Source organism: Rhinopithecus roxellana, chromosome 21, assembly GCF_007565055.1.
Source record: "Rhinopithecus roxellana isolate Shanxi Qingling chromosome 21, ASM756505v1, whole genome shotgun sequence".
Taxonomy (NCBI): Eukaryota; Metazoa; Chordata; class Mammalia; order Primates; family Cercopithecidae; genus Rhinopithecus; species Rhinopithecus roxellana.
The window spans coordinates 2,813,748-2,838,023 of NC_044569.1; positions in this window are offsets into that span (position 1 = coordinate 2,813,748).

Below are 24,276 nucleotides of genomic sequence, written 5' to 3' on the forward strand. Positions count from 1 at the left end.
TTTTTTTCTGATAGCTATTGTGATTTTTTTTTTTAGAGGGAATTAATTACTTGACCCACTGAATTTTACAACCAAATCAACATGGCTCACAATGGTGTATCAGCTGGCCCAGTATATTCTAGCCAAAAAGTGCTCTTATAGCTTTGCTCTTTCTTGCTTTAAAAATTTTCAAAATCTGGCCGGGCATGGTGGCTCACACCTGTGATCCCAGCACTTAGGGAGGCCAAGGTTGGCGCACCACCTGGGTCAGGAGTTCTAGACCAGTCTGGCCAATGTGGGAAAACCTCGTCTCTATGAAAAAATACAAAAATTAGCTGGGCATGGTGGCACATGCCTGTAATCCCAGCTACTCGGGAGGCTGAGGCACAAAAATTGCTTGAACCTGGGAGGCAGAGGTTGCAGTGAGATAAGATTGCACCACTGCACTTCAGCCTGGGCAACAGAGCGAGACTCCATCTCAAAAAAAAAAAAAAAATTCAAAATTTTCTTTAAAGAGAATTTTAAAACCCTTCTAAGCTGCTTTTGCCAACTGCAGTCCTGGATTTATGTTTTGCATTAAATTAATTTACTCCAGACTTTTCTAAGTACAATGCGGTATTTTTTTCATTTTGACTTTGACTCACTGAAGTGCCCTATGGTTTTCTTTTTTGGGGAATTAATCAAATTAATATATATATGAGACCATATTGGAGAATTGTCTATATGTATATAAAATATGTATTTATGTTTATGGGTTTTTTGACTCTGTCTTCAACCACAGAATACAACTGTTAATTTGGTTATTTAGGGGGTTTACTCTTCCCTCTTTCTCCTCCCCATCCCTCATTCCTGCCTTCCTCTCCTCCTTTTTCCCCCTACCCTTCTTCATTTTTTTCTTCCTCTTCCTCTTCCTCTTCCTCCTTCCTATTCCCCTTTACCCTTCTTTTCTGGAGCAGCTTGCTAGGTAGCAGCTAGCTAGTACTCAGAACAGAGGGTAGGAAGGCAGCAATGTGGAAACGGGTGGTCCTTTCATGACATGAACTGAAGGTACCTGGAAGTGCAGCTTCCCCCAGCCCCACCCATGTGACTTGACCCAGGGCCCAGAACCATCCCCATTAGAGTCTGATGTAGCCTTTGGGTTGTGGTATCAGGGTTTTCTTTAGAAAAGTCCTATAAATATGTTGCCAGTGAGAGATATAGTGTTGCTTCGCTCATGAGCTTATTACTGCGGGTGAAGAGGAAGGCACTATTCATGGCAATACCTGTCTGATAGCAATGTTGCAAGATACAATGAGATAAGGCATATCAAGAATTATACAGGGCTGGACCTGAAGAAGGATTTCAATAGTTTCTCATTCTCTCATGTAACAACCAGCTATTTGGCAGGTACTGTGGAACAGGGCTACATTTAATCCTGGAAGACATTCAAGAGCATGACAGACAAGCCCCTGTCCTCTAGGACCTTTATGATCATTATTTTAAAGACGTTTTTTAGTGATCCTTATTTTATATTCTTCTTGAGAGTAAGTTTCTTAAAGCAGAAACAATGAGGAGTAGACAAGAAGAAGTAAAATACTCCAGAAACTCCAAAGGACCTGGAGCAAAACAAAGAGCAAAACTGAAATATTTTTGAAGCCTTATAGTATTTCCAAGAGTGAGAAAAGGGCTGCCAATGCTTGAGTTGGTGTTTGGGATTTGGCAGTTTTTACTAATAGTTGGATTGAAATGAGAAGTGTGTTGCCAGATTAATTCACAATTTTAAAACACTGCAAATGCTTTTAAGGTCAAGCCTTTGTTTTTACCTCCAAAGAGTAACTGGGTCTTCTGGCTCCCCAGATAACCCCTGTGGTCCTAAGACCAGTGTCTGTGTCACTCTCGTTATGCTGTGGAGCTGCCACCACTGTGCTCCAGGCAGCTACCCTAATGCCTGCATGGATGTTTTCCTCTCTGCATTCACTTTCCTTTAGGGCAGAAATAGCAGAACAAGCCTGTAGTAGCCAGGGTTCTCCAGAGAAACAGAACCAATCAGAGGTGTGTGTGTACATATAGAGGAAGATAGAGAGGCAGAGAGAGAGAGAAAGATATATATATATATTTTAAGGAATTGGCTCATGAGATTGTGAGGGCTGACAGGTCTGAAATCTGTAGGTTGGACTGGCAGGCTGGAGGTCCAGAAAAGAGTTGATTCTGCAGCTCAAGTCCAAAGACAGTCTGGAGGTAGAATTCCTCCCTCTTCTTCAGGGGACATTAGTCTTTTTATCTTAAGACTTTTAGCTGATTAGATGAGGCCCACCCACATGATGGAGAATGATCTGCTTTATTCAAAGTCTACTGATTTAAATGTCAATCTTGTCTAAAAAATACCTTCACAGTGACCTTTAGGCTGGCATTTGACCAAACATCTGGGCATTATAGCCTAGTCACGTTGACATATAAAATTACCCAACACTAGTTCTTGCCTTGCCACCTTGGCACTCATATACATTTCTTGAAACCGTACTTAATCATCAATAAAGAGTATAACAAGACACAATTCTGACTACCATGATACAACTATCCTGTATACAATTGAAAATGCACTAACCCTTTCCCCAGAAGAAGAAATAAAGTCCTTGGGTAACGTTCGAGCTTCCCCTTGATATCCTGTAACTTCAATACTGTGGTATTAAGTCAATACGTCTTAGGTTGAATGATAAGGAGATGAGAGAGTGAAGAAAACAAAAGATGACTTTCCTTTTATTTTTAGTTGACAAATAATAATTGTACATATTTATGGGGTACAGAATAGAATGCAGCCATAAAAAAGAATGAAATCATGTCCTTTGCGGTGACATTGATGCAGCTGAAGGCCATTATCCTAAGTAAATTAACACAGGAGTAGAAAAACCAAATACTGTACGTTCTCACTTATAAGTAGGAGCTTAACATTGAATACACATGGACATAAAGATGAGAACAATAGACACTGGACACTGGGAACTTCTAGAGGGAGGAGGATGAGAGGTGGGTGAAGGCTGAAAAACTACCTATCAGGTACTATGCTCAGTACCTGGGCGATTTTTTGGTTTCATACACCAAACCTCAGCAACATGCCATTTACCCATATAACTAACAAACCTACACATGTACCCTCTGAACCTAAATGAAAAGTTGAAAAAAAAGTTATCTGCATTTTAGAGCCTAAAAAATTCCATGGGGGCACAGGTATCCCTTTGATACACTGATTCCCTTTTCTTTGGATAGATACTCAATAGTGAGGTGGCTAGATTATATGGTAGTTCTACTTTTAGTTTTTAAATAAACCTCCATACCGTTTTCCATAATCGCTGTACCAATTTACATTCCCACCAACAATGTATAATAGTTTTCTTTTCTTCACGTCCTTTCCAGCATTTGCTATGTTTGGTCTTTTTGATGATAGCCATTCTAACTGGAGATGGTATCTCACTGTGGGTTTGGTTTTCATTTCCCTGATGATTAGTGATGTTGAACATTTTTTCCGTATACTTGTTGGCCTTTTGTATGTCTTCTTTTGAGAAATGTCTATTTATATCCTTTGCCCACTTTTAAATCACATTATTTGATTTTTTGCTGTTCAGTTGGAAAACAAAGATTTTTGTTTCACATACATACAACATACACATATGCAGAAAAAACATATTCATAACAAAATAGGAAGAAATACTCACTACAATTACAAGTACTAATTTCTGTAACAGGTCACATGGTCATAGCTGGTATAAGTTGAGCATCCCAACTACCAAAATCCAAAATGCTCCCATATCCAAAACTTTTTGAGTGCTGACATGATGCTCAAAACAAATACTCATTGGAAAATTTTGGATTTTGAATATTCAAATTTGAGATGCCCAATCAGGTATAATGCAAATATTCCAAAATCTCAAAAAATAAAAAATCTAAAACATGTTTGGTCCCAAGCATTTCGGATAAGGGATACTCAAACTGTATTTGTAACTGCCTTCTTCTACCACCCATTCCACATTCCCTTTGCCCTCAGCAAGCACCTCATGGTTCTTTACCTGGGGAAGTGACAGAAATCTTCATTCCTGAAGGGTCTAGGACATCAGTAGTCTTGCCTGAATTGGGTTGTAGTTTTCTATTGACTTTAATCACAAGACACGGTAATACTAAGAGACACCTTAAGTCATCTCCTGTATTCTAGACATATTCTTCCTTACTTCCATTTTGGAAGAGCAGTTCATTTTCCCCTTGGTAATTAGTGGAACACAATTGCTTCTATCTTTGTTGATTCAGAGAAATGAGGAAACCGGGTAGCAGTCTTAACTTCCAGTTCAATAGAATGATCGTCATGTCTCCTGGTAGAAGCATTTCTTCCTCTGGAACTAAGACCTCTCGACCACTGGAGCAGAAGGCAGCTGGGACTGGAAGCTAGTGGATCACTAGGGTTTATAGTGAGTGATGCCACTCCCATTTCTACCTCTTGATTCCTGAACTTGTGAATCTTGGCTATCAGAGAAACCAGATGTGATACAGTGATTCAGAGCAGATATTGCCTTCTGGAGAACCTTGCCTTAGCCCCGCAAGGTACTGCCATCTAGCTGGCACTGTAACTGGGTATTCAAAAGGCCATTCCACTGTTGTATTCAGCCACCTGTTCAGGATGGTGGGGAAAGTGGCAAGATTAATGAATTCCATGACCGTGGGCTCACTGCTGCATTCCATTTGTTGTGAAGCAAGTTCCTTGATCAGAAGTAATGCTATGTGGATACTATGACAGTAAATAAAACATTCTGCAAGTCTACAAATGTAGTTTTGACAGAAGCATTGCATGCAGAGAAGGAATTTCTGTATCCAAGTACGTGTCCATTCCGGTAAGAATAAAACACTTCCCCTTCCGTGATAGAAGCAGTCCAAAGTAATCAACCTGCCACAGGGTAGCCAGCTGATTACCCTGGAGAAGGGTGCCGTATTGAGGACTCGGTGTTAGTCTCTGCTGCTTGCAGATTGGGGACTCCGCTGTGGTGAGTGGAAGTCCATTTTGCTGAGCCTAGGGATAACCTCCATCCCTGCCCCCATGGCTACTTTGTTGTGAGCCCACTGGATAATGATAGAAGTGGATGGGACAGAGGCTGCCTGGTATCCATAGAACAGATCCTCCTGTCTACTTGGGAAGCATTCACATAGGACATGTTTCTTAGCCATTTAGAGAGGGTTTTCACTCAGACCCTTCCCCAGATCTCCCTGTCACCAATTTTCCAATCATGTTTTTTCAAAGTCCCTGGCCATCCAGTCAAAGAATTGGCCACAGCCCATGAATCAATGTGTAATTTCACATTTGGCCATTTCTCCTTCCGAGCAAAGTGAACAACCAGCACACTGCTCAAAGTTCTCCCCACTGGGAGGATTTCCCTTCACCACTGTCCTTCAGGATGTCCCAGGAAGGTGAAAAAGTGATGTAGCTGTCCACTTTTGGGTGGTGCCTGCATATCATGCAGTACCTGGTCTAAACCAGGCCTAACTGTTTTTTTTCTTTGTCGACTGATCACAAGGAACTCCCCATAATGCTGGAGATGTGGAATGTAACAGGAGTGTGGAGCATGGCGTTCTTTGCATAGCCTACTTGTGTAGAGGCTGCTTGGGTCCAGTCTTACATATTCCACTTCCACTTGATGACGGAATGCTGCTGTGCTTGTCCAGCTTATGGCTTTGTGGGTCAGATAACAAACACCCAGTTCATAATGGTCAGCTCACATCACATAGTGACTTCATGGCCCATGATTAAGCCTTCTGTCTCTACTGAGACCCAGTAGAAAGTGAAAAGCTCTTTCTCAAAAAAAAGTTTTCTGCAGAGGATGGCTTATATGCAGAAGGTGGCAGGGCTTTGCTCCAAAATCCTAAGGGTTTTTACTGTGATTCACTTATGTGGGCCTGCTGAAGGCTCCAAAAAGCATCCCTATCTGCCACTGACACTTAAAAGCACCATTAGATCTGCTCAGTCATATGCTTTAAGTGGCAGAGCAGCTTGCACAGCAGCCTGGACCTGCTGCAGAACCATCCGTTGTTCTGGGACTTCCACTATTGGACCCTTAGAAATTTAACTCAGGTAGAAGACTCTGGATTTTTTATTGGATTTAATTTTTACCTTCTGACACCCAAATGTCTTACCAATAAGTCTAGAGTAGTTTCTACTTCTTGCTCACTAGCTCCAATTAGCATAATATCATTAATGTAATAGACCAATGTGATGCCTTATGGGAGGGACAGGTGATCAAGATCCCTGCAACCTAAATTATGACACAGGACCAGAGTTGATAGATCCCTGATGTAGGACAGTGATATAGTTTGGATGTTTGCCCCCTCCAGACCTCATGTTGAAATCTGATCCCCAATGTTGTAGGTGGGGCATGATGGGAGGTGTTTGGGTCACAGAGATGGATCCTTCATGAATGGCTTAGTATTGTCCTTCTGATAGTGAGTGAGATCGCTCTCTGAGTTCACCTGAGATCTCGTTGTTTAAAAGGCTGTGATACCTCCCCCTAGCTTGCTTCTGTTCTTGCTATGTGATGTACTGGCTCCCCTTTACCTTCTGCCATGAGTTGTAAGTTCCTTGAGACCCTCACCAGAAGCAGATGCTGACACCATGCTTCCTGTACAGCTTGCAGAACTATGCCAATTAAATTTCTTTTCTTCATAAATTACCCAACCCCAGGTATTTCTTTATAGCAACACAAGAATAGCCTAATGCAGACAGTGAAAGTATATTGCTGGCCTAGCCAGTTGAAAGCAAACTGCTTGTTGGTTTTTACTACAAGATGTGAAGGAAAAAAGCATTTGCCAGACTAACAGCTGCATTCCAGGTGTCTGGTGATAGGTTATTTTGCTCAAGCAATGAAGCCACATCTAGTATGGCAACTGCAATTGGAGTTATACCTGGTTAAGTTTATAATAATCTACCGTCATTCTCCAAGATCCATCTATTTTCTGTACAGGCCAAATAGATGAATTGAATGGGCAAGCAGTAGGAACCACCACCCCTGCATCTTTCAAGTCTTTGATGGTAGTACTAATCTCTGCAATTCCTGCAGGAATGATGTATTGCTTTTGGTTGTACTATTTTCCTAGGTAGAGGCAGTTCTAACGGCTTCCACTTGGCCTTTTCCTTCATAATAACTCTCACTCCATAGGTCAGGAAACCAATGTGAAGATTTTGCCAGTTGCTGAGGATGTATATTCCAGTTATGAATTCCAGAACTGGGGAAATAACTACAGGATGATTTCAGGAACCCACTGCACTCATTATAAGATGGACCTGAGTTAAAGCTTCATTGATTACCTGACCCCCATAAAACCATACTCTGACCAGAGGGCCACGGTGATATTTTGGGTCTCCTAGAATTAGTGTCAATTTAGAGCTGATGTCCAATAATAGAAAGAATAGAAAGATCTGATTATTTCCTTTTTGCCACCTTACAGTCACTTTGGTAAAAGGCCATAGGTCTCTTTGGAAAAGGCTAGGAGAAAGATTTACCTCATAAATGTTTGGCGGTGGAGTGGAGTTCTTCCACATAGTATCTACTCTCCCCTTCGTTCAAAGAGTTCTGGGTCTGTAAACCAGCTTAGGTCTGGGAATTGATTGAGGGGACATGACTCTATTTTTATGTTTCAGGTTAGACTTGTTCATTTGACCTAGAACTCTTCCACTTCTACAAAGCAAGTCAGAATTTGCTAGACTTCCCATCTATTTCACTCCCAGGAACACCATGATCAACTAGTCAGCACAAGTCTCTGAGTCAGACTATTCTGACTGCTGTTTCAACTCTGCTGTCCATTATGGTAACCACACCCACCTTGCTTTTGGTGATTTATTGTCAACACTTGGCTGCCACCAACCTGGGGCCCAGTTATCCCCATTGTACTTAGGTTTTCCAATTCGATGGCAGCAGTTTCCACACCCTTAACATCGATTCTTACAGATATTCCTCAAATAGCTGTCTGTGTGTTTAAATTGGAAAAATCATTTAGTTCTTTTGGAGTGTAGTGTACCTTCTCATGGGTCATACTTGGTTTTTCACCTTTCAGGGCTTGTTGGGATTTGAGTCCAGTTATCAGTTGATAAGGAAAGTCAGATGGGGGTGGGTCCTGAAGAGAACCAGTCAGGTCTTCCATGACGGCTCCCTCAGGGGAGGTCATTACAGCTTTCTCAGGCAAAGCAGGGTTAACCTGCTCAGACATGGTGGGGTGCAGTTGCTTCTTCTGACAAAGAAGACTCATTGGAATTTAGGGGGTCAGTGTCCCCATCTTCATCATGATCTTCCCATATGTCCCCAAACCAATTTTCAAAGTCCCATTCCTTCCCAATCTATCCCCCTACTTTAACAGCAGATCCTCTGCAAGGTTCGGAATTTAACTTGCATTGCAATTCAGACACTCGGAGGATGAAGATTCTTGGTTTGGTTTTCTGCAGTCTCAGCTCTGAGGCTGTAGGAGATAAGGATTTCTTTTTGGGAAGACGCAGAAACTTTCAGGTCATTTATGCTGCATCTGAGTGGGAATTCAAATCCCTCAACTCCTTTTCTTTCCCTACTTTGTCCAGCTCAATTAGGAGCAACCAACCAAGCTCATTATGCCCGTTAGTTTGACAGAAATGTTCTATGTTATCAAATACATGGTCACCCAGAACCCTACCTATCATAATGATTTGATTAGGAGTATCTAATAGTGATATTTTTGTGTATCTCTATTACCACATGACACCGATGACTATCAGTGCTTTCTTCAGTATTGGAAATAAAGTCATTAGTGTTTCTAAATCTAGTCATTTAGAGAACCAATTCCAGAAACCCCCAAACCAATTCAGAGAATTTATTCTTAAAATTCTGTTCCTGGCTGGGCGTGGTGGCCTATGCCTATAATGTCAGCACTTTGGGAGGCTAATTTGGGAGAATCACTTGAGGCCAGGAGTTTGAGACCAGCCTGGACAACATAGTGAGACCCTACCTGTATTTATGAATTTAAAAAAATTCTGGTCCTCTAAGAATACTTCTCTTGGTGCCAAAGTCTGTATTAGTCAGGGTTCTCTAGATAGATAGATAGGCACATAGATAAATATAGATATAGCGATACATCTTATCTACTTATCTATGTACATATAATATATATTGTATGTGTGTGTGTGTATGTGTGTGGTGTGTGTGTGGATGGGGAGAGGTTTATTTTAAGGAATTGATTCACATAGTTGTAGGGGCTGGCAAGTCCAAAATCTGCAAGGTAGGCTAACAGGTTGGAGATGCAGTCAAGAGGTGGTTTTGTAGCTTAAGTCCAAAGGCAATCTGTAGGCAGAATTCCTTCTTCCTTGGTGGACATCTGTCTTTTTCTCTTAAGGCTTTCACCTGATTGGATGAGGCCCACTCACATGATGGAAGATAATCTGCTTTACTCAAAGTCTACTGATTTAAATGTTAATCTCATCTAAAAAAAATATCTTCACAGCACCATCTAGACTAGTGTTTGACCATTTGGCAACATAGTTAGCCAAGTTGACACCAAATTAACCACTGTAGAACCCAAGAACATTTCCTCAGAATTCTACCAGTAGGTAGAGACTTAACCTCTGCAGACAGGCCAGCTGGGACCATGGGCCATGGTGAAAGACAGGTGAAAATGGCTATAGGAGATCTGAGTGTTTGTCCTTCTGTCTGCCAATAGCTAGGGGAGCATTAGGCATGCTTTGTATGGAGTGGGTAGTGTCTTGTGGGAGAGCTTTGTTCTATGTCAATCATTCTCTAGTCCTTCTGGATTTTTAGCTCTTTGAGATCAGGGAATACAGTCAACTCCCAGTATCCATGGGGGATTTGTTCCAGGACCATTCATTGACACCAAAAGCCAAGGATACTCAAGTCCCTGATATAAAATGGCACAGTGTGGCCAGGCGTGGTGGCTCATGGCTGTAATCCCAGCACTTTGGGAAGCCAAGGCGGGGAGATCATGAAGTCAGGAGATCGAGACCATCCTGGCTAACATGGTGAAACCCTGTCTCTACTAAAAAAATACAAAAAAATTAGCTGGGTGTGGTGGCGGGCGCCTGTAGTCCCAGCTACCCGGGAGGCTGAGGCAGGGAATGGCGTGAACCCAGGAGGTGGAGCTTGCAGTGAGCCGAGATCGCACCACTGCACTCCAGCCTGAGTGACAGAGCGAAACTCTGTCTCAAAATACATAAATAAGTAATAAATAATAAAATAAAATGGCACAGTATTTGCAAATAAACTGCACACATCCTCCTATATACATTAAATTTCTAGATTACTCATAATGCATAATGTAATGTAAATGCTACATAGTTGTTATATTGCATTTTTATTTTATTTGTATTATATTTGTTATTTTTCAGTTGTGTTTTTTTCTGAATATTTTTGATCTGTGTTTAGTTGAATGCACGGATCCCGAACCACAGATATGGAAGGCTAACTATACGTGTTTTCACATTTACCTCCACGATAACACCTAGCAAGGGTGCTGCTTGAACACAGTAGGCCTTCAATCAACGTCTGCTGGATGGATGACTGTAAAATAGGAAAGTGAAATGGTAGTAAATTCCGTGAGTCTGCAACTACTTGTGTCTCTCTGAACAAGTCACATAGCCTGTTGAAACTCCTAGGTAATTTGTAAGTGAGTAAACTAGCCAAGTTCCCCTCCATCAGTGAGAGTTTCTTTTATGTTTCCGATGACAACTCAGGTAAATTCTGTCATTCACCATCATTTACTAAAAATCTGTTTCAGGGAAATTCACCGTACATGGGTTGGGCCGTCACAGAGAATGAAAATAACATGGTCTTGTCCATGTGGGGGCCCCATGGGCCAAGGCTTAGATTCCAAGTCTACCTGTAAATAAATCACCAGAACTGGGGCTTTACCTTATGAATCTTTTCTTTCCCAAGGCTCCAACTAGCATGGAATTTTTGAAACCTTGCAAACAGGTTGTATCTTTTACTGCGTACACTACACTGGATATAAATTTGGAAGTCAGATATACTAATTCATTGATTTTCGTTAATTCAGTATGGGAAAGTGTAAAGAGCACCTCCCCATGCACTGGGGGACTTGGGTAATTAGAATAATGTTAATAAGCGTGAACACTTCCTGAGCATTTTGGATGTGCAAAGCATCATGCTCAGTGCCTTATTGCTGATGATTCTCTGATGACTTCATAAAGTAGGCGCTATTATCAGCTCCAGTTTACAGAAGAGGAAACTGAGGCTTAAAGAAGCTAAGCAACTAGCTGTGACTGCAGGGCTGTTAAGTGGCACAGCTGGTACTGGAATCCAGATGTGTCTGTCTCCAAAGACTGAAGCCCTTTGTTAGAGACTAATCCGTTGACTTTAGAAATGCCCTTTAACTTCTGAACTTCACCATGTAATGGATTCAATGAGATGCTCTCTCTAGTTTCTTTCAGTTCTTAAGATGTAGAACTCTTCAGCCGGAGAAGTCAGTCAGGTCATTTCCACTGCTCATCCCTCCCCAGAAGAAGGGTTTTTGCAATGCAAATGGGGATGACCTTGTACAACTCCAGCCCATAGAAGTCTAGTCTCATAGAGGCTAGTGGGGACCTGACCCAGTGGGAAGGGGGTCAAGAGGAGAATGAATGGCCAGCATCTGTTCTCTCTATCCACACATGTTTATTCATCACTTAGCCAAAGATCATGGTAACAGCTTGGGGGAGGGAGGAAACTAGGATGCCTTTCCCATCTATTTCAATGTTGTCTGCACCATTTTTTCCATGACTATATAACTACACTAGACATTGAGAAAATAGGTATAAAGAGAGGAGGACAGAGAAGAACAGGGACAGTTGTAGGCTGATCTGGTCTGGAATGACTTGCACTTGATATGGAATATTCAGTGGGATATGGAATTAAAGTGGCCCTCCAGTGAGTCACATCCCCCATCATTTGTTGCCTGCATCCTCCTCCTACGAATACCAGCTTCTGTAAGTGAGCAGAATCCCCAAAACCATCACCCAGCACCTGAAAATCTGGCTGAATATGAAATTCATGGCAGCAATAAAAACTAGCAGTTATTGAGTGCTCGCTATGATAGGCATTGTCCCCAGCTCTTTTGCGTATTATCTTATGCAACCCTCACAACAAGTTATCAAATAAAAGTTAGCATCACTCCCATTTAAGGAAGGAGAAACTGAGGCTGAGAGCAGCTGAGTGGCTTGTTTCAGGTTTCCAATCTCATAAGAGATGGAGCTGGAACTTGCGTTTGGGTCTTTCTGGCTCCACCCTCATGCTCTGCTCCGGGGACGTGGTTCTTCCCCCTCCTATACCTGCAACCCCCGCCTGAGTCTGACTGAATTCTTTCATCCAGCCTGCTGGTGTTCGGCCCTTGGATCCTACCAGATGCCCTGCAGCTCAGTGACTGGACAGTGTGAATGTCGGCCAGGAGTTACAGGACAGCGGTGTGACAGGTGTCTCTCAGGAGCCTATGATTTCCCCCACTGCCAAGGTAGGGAAGCCAGCAGATAGCTGGAGGTCTGGTTCACCTCTGAAGTGTGTACAGCCAGCCTCCCAGAGAAGCCTGCAAATCCCCCACAGACCCACCACTGGCCACCCCTACATCCTGCTTTCACAGGTCTAGTCTGCCTGGTTCCTCCCCTGTTCAAGTCTGGTTTGAAAACACGTATATCATATATGTACCCTCAACGGAATCCAGAAATGATTTTTTTTAACTAAAAAGAATGTAAATTTCCATGTGCTAAACATGTGGGTTTCTTGGTTCACATGTCAGTTTTCTGTGGATAGCACTGTGGCATAGGTGACTCCTTTGAGCTAAAGGGGCCATTTGTTGTCTTCTGTCCCGAGGCATCTTGCCTTCTCTCGCTCCCAGCTTGTGGTGCTAATGCTGGCAGCACTGTAATGTTTCTAACAGATCCCCTTGCCAGCAGGCTTAGCAGGACCTTTGCTGTGTTTCAGGCCTCTCTCCTTGCCCTCCTCTGTCTTTCTGGGGGACCGTGTCATCACACTTCAGCCCAGGTGTTGGGGAAGGCCGGTGGGATGCACTAGAGTCTATGCAGTTTGGAGAGAGTGCACTGAGTGGGAGATGAAAACCAAGCCTACAGCTATGAGATGTGGTTGGTATTCATCCCTCCATTAATATGACAGATTAAGGGTTGCTCATGTGGAGGGGACAGAAATGAGATGTCCACAAGTTTCCCTGAGTTCCCTGGTGTGTGCAGCCAGAGAACAGACCAGTAGCTCCTGTCAATTTCAGAGGACTCTTGCTACTGTGAAGAGGTGTTTGTGGAAGGCTGACCCAGACTATCCATCAGGAGAATGTGGTTTCTCAGACCCCTTCCTGCCCTTTGAAAACAAGACTGACTTCATTTCCCAGAATCTTCCTAACTAGAATCCTCTGGAGACCAGGTTTCCTTGAGGGTGGAAGTTGCAGCAGGCAGTCAGAGGGGGTGCTTGCCTTTCAAAAGGCCTGAAGGTCCCTAGGATGTGACGGTATCCTGCATGGGTCTGCTCACCTCCGTGGGCCTCAGGAGCAGAAGGAAGCGTTGTGGCTGCCTGGCAGAGAAGGTGAGCAGCCACATTCATCCCAGTGCTGGATGGCAACGTTTGTGTCCTGGAGAGGAACCCGAGGCTGGGCATGGAACACAAACAGCTGGAAGTTGGTGCTGAGTATTACGGAAAAATGCAGAGAATAGGAGAACATCAGAAAAGAAAGAGAGGACAGGGCAGGGCGACTCATGCCTGTAATCCCAGCACTTTGGGAGGCCTAGGCGGGAGGATTGCTTGAGGCCAGGAGTTGGAGACCAGCCTGGGCAACATAATGAGATCCTGTCTCTAGAATTTTTATTTATTTTTTATTTTTTTTTCACAGAGTCTCGCTCTGTCCCCCAGGCTGGAGTGCAGTGGCATGATCCCAGCTCACTGCGATATCTGCCTCATGGGTTCAAGCGATTCTCCTGCCTCAGCCTCCTGAGTAGCTGGGGTTACAGGCGCATGCCACCACGCCCAGCTAATTTTTTGTATTTTTAGTAGAGATGGGGTTTCACCGTGTTAGCCAGGATGATCTTGATCTCCTGACCTCGTGATTTGCCCACGTTGGCCTCCCAAAGTGCTGGGATTACAGGTGTAAGCCACCACTCCCAGCCTCTAGAAAATATTTTTAAAAATAATCAGGCATGGTGGTGCATGCCTGTCGTTCCAGCTCCTCAGGAGGATGAGGTGAGAGGATCACTTGAGCCCAGGCATTGGAGGCTGCAGTGAGCTATGATCGTGCCACTGCACTCCAACCTGGGAGACTGAGCAAGACCCTGTCTTAAGAAAGAGTGAGAGAGAGAATTAGAATCATCAAGGGGAAGCTGAGGCAGACAGAAACAAACAAAACCAATAGGGTTAAGGAACAATTTGCAAGGAAACAAGATGCTATTATGGATTTATTTAAATGATTTGAAAAACTAGACTCAACAGACTTACCCAGTTCAAACACTGTGTAATTGTAATACTGAAACATTGCAAGATCCCAATGTATTGAGGAGAGATTATATTTGGTTTATAGTGTTATACTAAGTCAGGAAAACAAACCAATTGATTTTATAAATAACTTTAGTACAGGTGGGAACAAGGAGGTGTGATAATTAAAAATGTACTTAGAAATTCTTGAACTTCTTTTAAATGGGCGATTAAAAATCTCTTGGTACAATATTGCCCTCTTCTGGACAATACTAATGATGCTCAAAATTTTAGAATCTTTCCCTAATCTTCTTCATCAGCAAATAGAAGTCAACTGTCATGAGTAGATAGGATAGAGTTTTGTTCAGTGGCCAAAGAGGCAATTTGGGAATTAAGGACCATAAATGTCATTCAAGATGCTTGACTATGAATTGCATGCAGACTTTGCCACACATCTATCGAAAATATAAATGTAGATACACTATTTCTGAAAACAAAACTTTTTAAAACTTGAAACATCAAAACAAAGAGAAAAACAACCAGATAATTTAAAAATTTCTGAATCATATTCAGGTTCCAGCAGTGCTTGTGACCCAGCTGGTACTATCGACTCCAATTTGGTAAGTAGACTATAAAAGGGTTGCAATTCTAACTATCTCCATTATTCTGATACATATTAAGGACTAACAGTGTGGGCACTTCCAGAATTAAAATAAGACCCAGGGCTAAATTGCTTAAAGAGGTCATTGTTGTTTTTCAAAGAGCATATGTGATTTTGTGATTTTTTTTCAAAAACTAAAGAATAAGATTTAAACTTGTTACTCTGGAGTCCTAGAGTTTAACTCTTACTGCAGATTTGTAGTTTACTCAGAGGGTGTTGCCTCTGTGGAGCCCTGCACGTAAGTCTGACAAACATAATTAATACCATTGAGAAAATCAATGGCCAAGGGCACATTAAATAAAGTTGGCTGTGTACAAAATAATTACAATTTATTTTATATTATTCCAAGCACAATACCATGGTATTCTGAACAATTTTTTTCTTTTTCTTTTCCTTTTTTTTTTTGCTCTTGTCGCCCAGGCTGGAGTGCAGCGCCGCAATCTCAGCTCATTGCAACCTCCGCCTTCTGGGTTCAAGCGATTCTTGTGCATCAGCCTCCCGAGTAGCTGGGATTACAGGCACGCCCCACCACACCCAGCTAATTTTTGTATTTTTAGTAGCGATGGGGTTTCACCATGTTGGCCATGCTTGTCTTGAACTCCTTACCTCAGGTGATCCACCCACCTCGGCTTCCCAAAGTGCTGGGATTACAGATGTGAGCTACTACGCCCGGCCTATTCTGAGCAATTTTCTAAGATAATTTAGAAATTGTCTGTCTTCTTGGCCTCAGAGCCTAGAGATGCCGACTTCCAGGCACAGAATGGATGGAGTGAACGAGGTTCTGCCATCCTTCCTGTAAGCCTTGATGACATTGATGCAAGGCCGTGATCTTGCGTATTACCAAAGCACTCTCAGATAAACAATTCTGTACTGATTTTCAACATGTTAAATATTCAGACATTTTTTCTATTTAAATTGGTAGTCTCTGCTGTAACAGTATCAACAGACACTGACAATGCTATTAATAAGAGTGATTTTGAAATTTTCTTTCTCCGTATTTTCCAATTTCTTTTTAACCACAAATGCGGATTACATGTATAAAAAATAAATGAATAAAAATAAACAAAAGCAATTCGCAGACTGTTGAAATCAACCCAGTATTTTTTTCCCCCTGGAGACACTTAATTACTTTTCGTGACCAAAATATATTTCTGTGACAAGTCTTTGCTCACGTTTGAAAACATGTCTTAATTCCAAGATGTCAAATGCTTGTTCAATTTTCATTGAAAGGGGTCTTGCCCATGCAAGCTTCACGTTGAAGGCCCTACTTGCAGCATCTGCAAACCGTTGTATTGGAATCTGGACAAAGAAAACCCCAATGGATGTTCAGGTAGGTTTCTTATCTATCCTAATTTACTATATTGTAATGTTCTCTTAATTTTCTCTGCCCCAGTGACGAAACCCACACACAAGAGCTATTTGTTGAATCACTTCAATGTGACAAGATCCTATGTAATGTTCTGATGTTCTCCCCCCACTTTTGGCGGAACTTCTGTCATTTTCAAAATCTCAGCAAGGGATTTCTAGCCTGTTTCTGTATGTATTTTGTTGTTTGAGAAGGCAGCTACTTGATATATGGTTTTTATGTCCTTGTTTTTATAATCTACTTTTTCTGGTTTAACTTTAATTTTATGCTTATATCAAAGCCAGTATAAGGAATTAAAAACACTGAGTTCAGGATACTGAATAACCTTGAATAGAGTGTATTTCCATGCATGCGTATCAGTAATGACGCCGGCATTGGAATCATTCAAAAATCCCATGATGTTGCAACTTTTGTCATGGAGTAGCCATAAAGTAGCCGTTACTTTTTGTAGATGGATAGTATGGATTGGTCTGTTCTGCCAACTTCAGAAAGCAGTCCAATTTTAGGCCTCAGTGATGCAAACTCTCATTCCATTGAACTGCGCTGGCAAGGCCGACTGCACACGTTGTGTTGCAGCTGTGTGATGTTCCCAGAGCCAGGAACTGTCTTTTGTGTCTCCCTTGGTTTAAGGATGCTCTCTTATCTCCACAGAATGCCAGTGCCATAAGGCGGGAACAGTGAGTGGAACTGGAGAGTGTAGGCAGGTAAAGTGGGCCAAGTTTTCGTGTGACAACAGCAGAATGTTACAGCAACTGCTTGTGGGGTTTCTGGGGGTGTGTGTTAGTACCTCTGTCATTCTACAGTGCATGGTAATCCTTTCCAGATTCTGGCTACCCTGCTTCCTAGTATACAACGAGCCAGTTTTCAATCTTGAAGATTAGTGAATTCTGTAGTTGTATAAAATGTTGTCATCTGGTTCATTGTTCTGCAGGGAGATGGTGACTGTCACTGCAAGTCCCATGTGGGTGGCGATTCCTGCGACACCTGTGAAGATGGATATTTTGCTTTGGAAAAGAGCAGTTACTTTGGGTGTCAAGGTAAATAAGTCCAGTGGGCCCTGAGCAAAGCACAATGTTAATGGACAAAGATAGTCCAAATAACATTTCTTCTGAGTCTGTCATCTGCATGCAGACTCTCTGACGGAATGGCCCTGCAGCATTCTGTCCAGGGAATTTGGCCAAACATTGATTACATTGAAACTAGTAAATTGCAAGTGAAGCTGTTTCCACTTCTCTTCTGCCAGCACACTGTGGGTTGAATTATAAGAAACATAACTGGGATGGGAGGGCATCTGTTAGTTTTATAAATAACATCAAGATTTCGTAATTTTAAAGATATATTTTATATTATCAAAAATGCTAGCATCAGATTTTCAGAGACAGTGTTGTGTTAAATAAGGAAATTACAGGACAGTTGCCCTACAAGGCTACTCCTGAATCTCTCGCTCGGCACCTGGTTATCACATGTTCTTTAGAATAGCACGGTTTCTGAAGCATGTTTACTCCTGGGCCGCTGTCGTCTTTGCATTGGACAACAGCATTTGAGCTGGCCCATAGTAGCCGCCTCCAACTTAGAAGCAGACCTTTGGAAAGACACACCATTTTAATTTTGTTTTTGTTTTTGTAGTTGAATCTGATTTCCAAGTGCAGACACACCATTTTAGTTTGGGAGTTTCCGAGATTTCAAACACTGGCCAGATAGGTGTGGCAGAGGAAAGAAAGCAGGCACTGTGTCACTGGGATGGTCAGTTTTCCTTTCTTGTAGAGCAGGGGAGGCACTCAGTGTGGAGATGGCTTAAGGGGTAACTGCTGCTGTTTCCTGGCTTTCAGGGTGCCAGTGTGACATTGGTGGGGCGTTGTCCTCTGTGTGCAGCGGGCGCTCCGGAGTGTGCCAGTGCCGAGAGCATGTCGTGGGAAAGGCGTGCCAGCGGTGAGTCTTCGGGAGGCTTCTTCCCATGTTCAGGGTGTGGAAGACGGTCTTAGACATTCCTGCCTGTGCTACAGCTCTGGTGAAGAGAGAAGTGGCCCTACGGATCAAGGGCAGGGGAAGCTGTCCTATGTCAATTGAAATCTGGACATTTGTGTGTGAGTTGTTTAAAACAGGAGATTACCTTGCCCATAAAGCCTGTTCTACTGTGTAGACCATGAAGCACCTTCGCTTGAAAGTTCCCACAGGTGCAAAAACCAGATGGGCAAAACGAGAGCTGGAAGCATGAGGTGGGTTCTCAGGGCCCAACCTCCATGTGCACGTTGGAGCAGGAGGAGCCCACAGATAGGCCCGCTCCAGGGAGAGAAGGAATAAGAGGGGGCGATGCCACACACCCAGGTGCCTGGGCCAATAAGAAAGGGAATAAGAGGGAGCAGTGCCACATACCCAGGTGCTTGGGCCAATAAGAGAGGGCATAAGAGGGAGTGTCACCACATACCCAGGTACCTGGGCCAATAAGAAAGGGAATAAGAGGGGGCGGTGCCACACACCCAGATGCCTGGGCCAATAAGAAAGGCAATAAGAGGGGGCGATTCCACACACCCAGGTGCCTGGGCCAATAAGAAAGGGAATAAGAGGGGGCAGTGCCACATACCCAGCTGCTTGGGCCAATAAGAGAGGGCATAAGAGGGAGTGTCACCACATACCCAGGTGCCTGGGCTAGTAAGGTTCAGTTCCTGTTTCCCTGTCGGGACCAGGAGTGAGGAAGTAGAGGCCAAAGTTGTTCCCCAGGGTTGCGGTGAGGGTAGGGTTAAGAAAACTTTGGAAGTGGGGACGAAGTGCTTTGTCTCATGCAGAAGCAGGTGACAATGAACTGCAGGAGCAAGGGAATGAGGTGGAGATTGAGGCTGGGGAACCATGGGAACTATGGCACTGTTCCGTCTCTTAGGCTGGGGAACCATGGGAACTATGGCACTGTTCCGTCTCTTAGGCTGGGGAATCATGGGAACTATGGCGCTGTTCCGTCTCTTAGGCTGGGGAACCATGGGAACTATGGCACTGTTCCGTCTCTTAGGCCATTGCACTTCACCATTTATAACTATTTTGAAGCCTTGATGTTTCATCAGTGATTTTTCCCCTGTGAAGGGAAGAAAAGTAACTTCTGAATCTCAGGTACCTTCACTACTTGCAATAGTAACAGATTTATAAAGAGATCCTTTATGTTGTGAAGGTAAATTGTATTTAGCAAGGTGATTCTCTCCTTTCCCTCAGTGTTTCCAACGTTTGAATTCTACAAGTCAGAGCAGGCCGGGAGTGGTGTCCCAACTGGGACAATTGCTTGAGGCCAGGAGTTTAAGACCAGCCTAAGCAACATAGTGAGACTCCATCTCTACAAAAAAAAAAAAACACAAAAAAACAAAAAGAACAATTAGGCAGGCACTGTGGTGCATGCCTGTAGTCCTAGCTGCTCAGGAGGCTGAGGCAGGAGGATAGCTTGAGCCCAGGAGTTTGAGGTTGCAGTAACCCAGCTGCACTTTCCCTCAGTCTTTCTAATTGGCTGTCACTGTGGGGGCTTGGAGTAAAAGATCTGTGAAGAAGGCACGTCTGTAGGTTTGCTTTCCTGAAGACCAGTGAGCCTCACCACGGGCCAGCGGAGCTTTGTAAATGCCTGCATAAAATGTTTTCCTGGCTCACGGCTGTAATCCTAGTACTTTCAGAGGCTAAGGTGGGCAGATCACCTGAGGTCAGGAGTTCAAGACCAGCCTGGCCAACATGGTGAAACACTTTCTCTACTAAAAATACAAAAAATTAGCCAGGCGTGGTGGCACACACCTGTAATCCCAGCTACTCCGGAGGCTGAGGCAGGAGAATTGCTTGAACCTGGGAGGCAGAGGTTGCTGTGAGCTGAGATAGTGCCCCTGCACTCCAGCCCGGGCGACAGAGTGAGACTCCGTCTCAAAAAAATAAACATTTTCCATTTGTGTTTCATTTTGCTCCACCCTGGTGTTGATTTCTTCACATCATATCATAAATATTTCCTATTGTCATCATTAGCCTTCACATTTTAAATGGTTATATAATTTTTTATAATTTATTTCATAATTGTACACTTACGTTGTTTCCAAGTCTTCACTGTTTCAAACATTCTTTTGTGTTAATTCTTTGACTATCTACAAAATCTTTCTTTAGAACAGATTCCTGGAAGTAGAATTACTGGGTCAATGTGTGTGAACATTTTTAAGGATCTTTGTAAATTGTTTCCAGAAAAGTTGTAAGCATTCCTAATTCTATTTGCAGTATAGGAGCATGGCCTTTTATTTCCTTGAACAAATTCATCTTTATGGCATTAAACCCACTAACTGCTATTAGCTTGCGACTGGATTAGCAAAGTGTCTGTTTTTTTTTTTTTTTTTTTTTTTTTTTTGAGAACTTTAAGTAGTTTGTTAAATGCCGCACAATGTTGGAATATTTTGGATACTTCTCTGTGCCTAACACAGCTGAACTCTTGAAAAGAATTCTTTAATAGGCATATAGTTTAAGAGAAAACAAGGCATAGAAGAGTCATTCTAATGATTAAAAAATACATACCGAGAAAATATATCTAACTTGTAAATTTAGCATATGAAATATTTTATGTCATGTTCATCATTATACCTATGGTCCTTAGCAAGAGTGCCTAGCACACAGATAATAATATTTATGTGATGAGTGTATAAATGAATGATTAAATAAATACACAGTAAATAAACTAGTTTGACTTTGCTAAATTTTTGGCAATTATTTAGAACATACTAAAGGATGCTACCACTATGGCTTGTGCTAAATGATTTTCTCATCTTAATGCTTGGAATTAGTAGGTGTTGAGTGTGTTTTGTGTGAATGTTTATGTGAATGAAAGCAATGATTTAGAGAAAGAGCAGGAGATCCTTCTCATTTTCCTTTATTTAATGTACTCTGTTAATGTGGTGGAGTTCCTTCATAGTAACTATCGTGATTAAAGGATGTTCAGATGATCTATGGGCCTAACCTCCTGTATGTGTTTACTTTTTATTTACGAAAGGCCTGAAAACAACTACTATTTCCCAGATTTGCATCATATGAAGTACGAGATTGAAGACGGCAGCACACCTAATGGGAGAGACCTTCGGTTTGGATTTGATCCGCTGGCATTTCCTGGGTTTAGCTGGAGAGGATATGCCCAAATGACCTCAGTACAGGTATGCAGCCCGGAGAAAGCAGCTTCATGGCTGAGTAGCTCAGATACTTCCCCACACCAGTCTCAGTGAGCCCCCTGAAAGGTGACCTGTCCCCAGAACTCATTCCACGATTCTTTTTCTCCATATTATGGGTTGACATTGGAGTTTAGGTTAAACCTGGGGCTTGGGGTAGGGCTGTATATTAACTGGTATTGTGTGGGTTTCATAGTTCATTGTTACTTTAATTTGATCACCAAATCAGAAAATTAAGAGATTAAAGAAAAATAGTGTTTATCTCTGGAGACATTTTATAAGAAGAGGGAAGTTTCCTAAATGATGTTAGGCTGTACTAGAATGTGAGGGACAGTTTTCTGTAAAGCCATTTGTGGAAAACAAAAATGAGTTGGCTTAAGTAATTCCAGTAAAGCTAGTGTTCCTAATTTTTGGCTGATGCTTTTTTAAAACTTTGAATTGCTATGTACATGGAAACTAAGATAAATAATGAGTGTTAGTTAAGTGCTATTTCATTTTTCTTTTCCATATTTCTCTTTCCTTCATTCTTCTCTACTGTATCCATCTATCTTTGCTTTATATTAGAATGAGTAGGGGAATTTATACATTCTTTGTTTACCTTTACAACTTATACGTCTTGCTACTTATAACTAAAACATTCTGTATAGCCATTGAGTAGCTTTGTCCTCAGAATTTTTCTTTGAGGTTGGTTTCCTCAAGCTGTTTCTCAGTGGAGAAATTCAGAATATGAGAGGTAAATTAACGATCATGGTAACACAGTATTGTTCGTTAGCGCATTCAAGACTGCTACTTGCTGTTGCTACCTCAATCAGCCTGCAGAGAAGCTGGGACAGGGCCACAGTTCTCTTGGACCCCTCCCCCTCATTGATTCTAACACTGCTTTTTGCCTGGCCATAGTCCCCCATCCAAGCTGCCTTTCTGAAATAGTACCTAGCATCTTAAGACACTTCACTCTTTCCCGCCACTCCCCAAATACAGCTATTTAATTTCTTTAGTTCCCTGACATTACTTCATTATTCAGAAAACAAGCAGTAAATTCCATTGAGTCATGGCAGGATGTAAATGACTGACAACCCAATCAAAGTGTATGCCTTCTCATAGGTGCTTACAGTTTCAAAGAATAGCTGGTGGACAAAAAGGAATTCATCTCTAATGACACATTTTCTGAGAAAGTTGTTTTGGTCAGAGGACCTTGGTGGTGTCCCCAGAATCACCACTTATTTTACTCTGCTCCTAATACATTTTTGCATATTTATTTTCCATCTGAAGCTAATACTTCAAGATGAATTCAGACAAATTGTGATGGTCAGCAGGAGTTCCTCTGTGTGGGTCACCTGTGGCTCCTGCTTCCAGAGCAAGTGGTTCTATACAAAGTCAGACTTCATTGTCACCAATATCTCGCTTAACAAATATCCCCTTCCTTTTAACTAAAGAAGTAGGGGGAAATGCCAAAAGAACCACTAATTTGGGCATTTCCAAGTTTCATGAAGTTTCCTTGGGCCACAGCCCAATCTGGACGTGTAGTCAGTGGTTCAGAATTAAAATAGTCTACTCTTTCCTTCAGCAGTCCAGGCTCCACAATATTCAGAGAACACTGTGTGAGCCCAGGCCCTGGGGACCAACAGGACCCCTCCTCTAGGTTCAAAAACCATCATTTCTCTTGCATAAGGAATTGAGATAAAACATCATAAAATTTAATAGGTATATTTTAGTTACATCCAGATGTTACCACCTTGTAAAGACAAGGAAAGTCTTTAACCTTTCCTTGGCCACCGTTGGTTTCTATGACCATTTAGACTTTATGTATGTGAAGCAGACTCTGAAGCAATCTCTCTCTGGTGGTGTGAAATAATACCCTCTCCTTTCCTTCTCTTCTGCCTTTTTATTTTTCCTAGCCAGTGGTGGTTGCTCCGTCACTGTGGCTTTCTTAAACTAGTCCATCTGATACTCCGCTCTGTCTGCCTGATTGCGAAAAGGTCAAAAGAGGATCTCAGTTGCTGAGGAAGTGCGTTTTCACTGTAATTTTGGTTGTAAGTGATTTTAATTCATCGTTAGGTTTGCCTGTTTCCATCTTTCACAGGTTACTCCGTGCTTGTTGACTGAGTGTGAGTGTGTGCGCATGTGTGCACATTACAAGTCCAGTGGTGACACTTGAATAGAATAAAGTCACTGTTTGGCTAGCATGTCTTTTAACCAATGTTTTTCTATGCTTTATGGACTTTCGGTATATTTCAGAATGATGTAAGAATAACATTGAATGTGGGGAAGTCAAGTGGCTCCTTGTTTCACGTTATTCTGAGATACATTAACCCTGGAACTGAAGCAGTATCTGGCCATATAACTATTTATCCATCCTGGGGTAAGGCAAGTAGGTAAAATTTCAAGCCTCTTTTCAATTAAGAAATAAATAGTGAAACACTTTCTCTGATTTTTGCAGAGTTGATCACCCTTAGAAAATGTCAAGCCTGGCTCACAGTCTGGTCAGACAGTTCTCTAGGAGCCCTGTCGTTTGTTACCTTTCCTTCTCTAAACAATCACTTAAGTTTCGCTACTAAATTTATCATTAACTGTCACTTTAAAAATCGATATGACAACCTGTGTACCTTGGCTGAACCCCATGGGTTATGATGTCTTCACTGGGCAGAGCTCATTTATAACTCATTCATGGTGAAG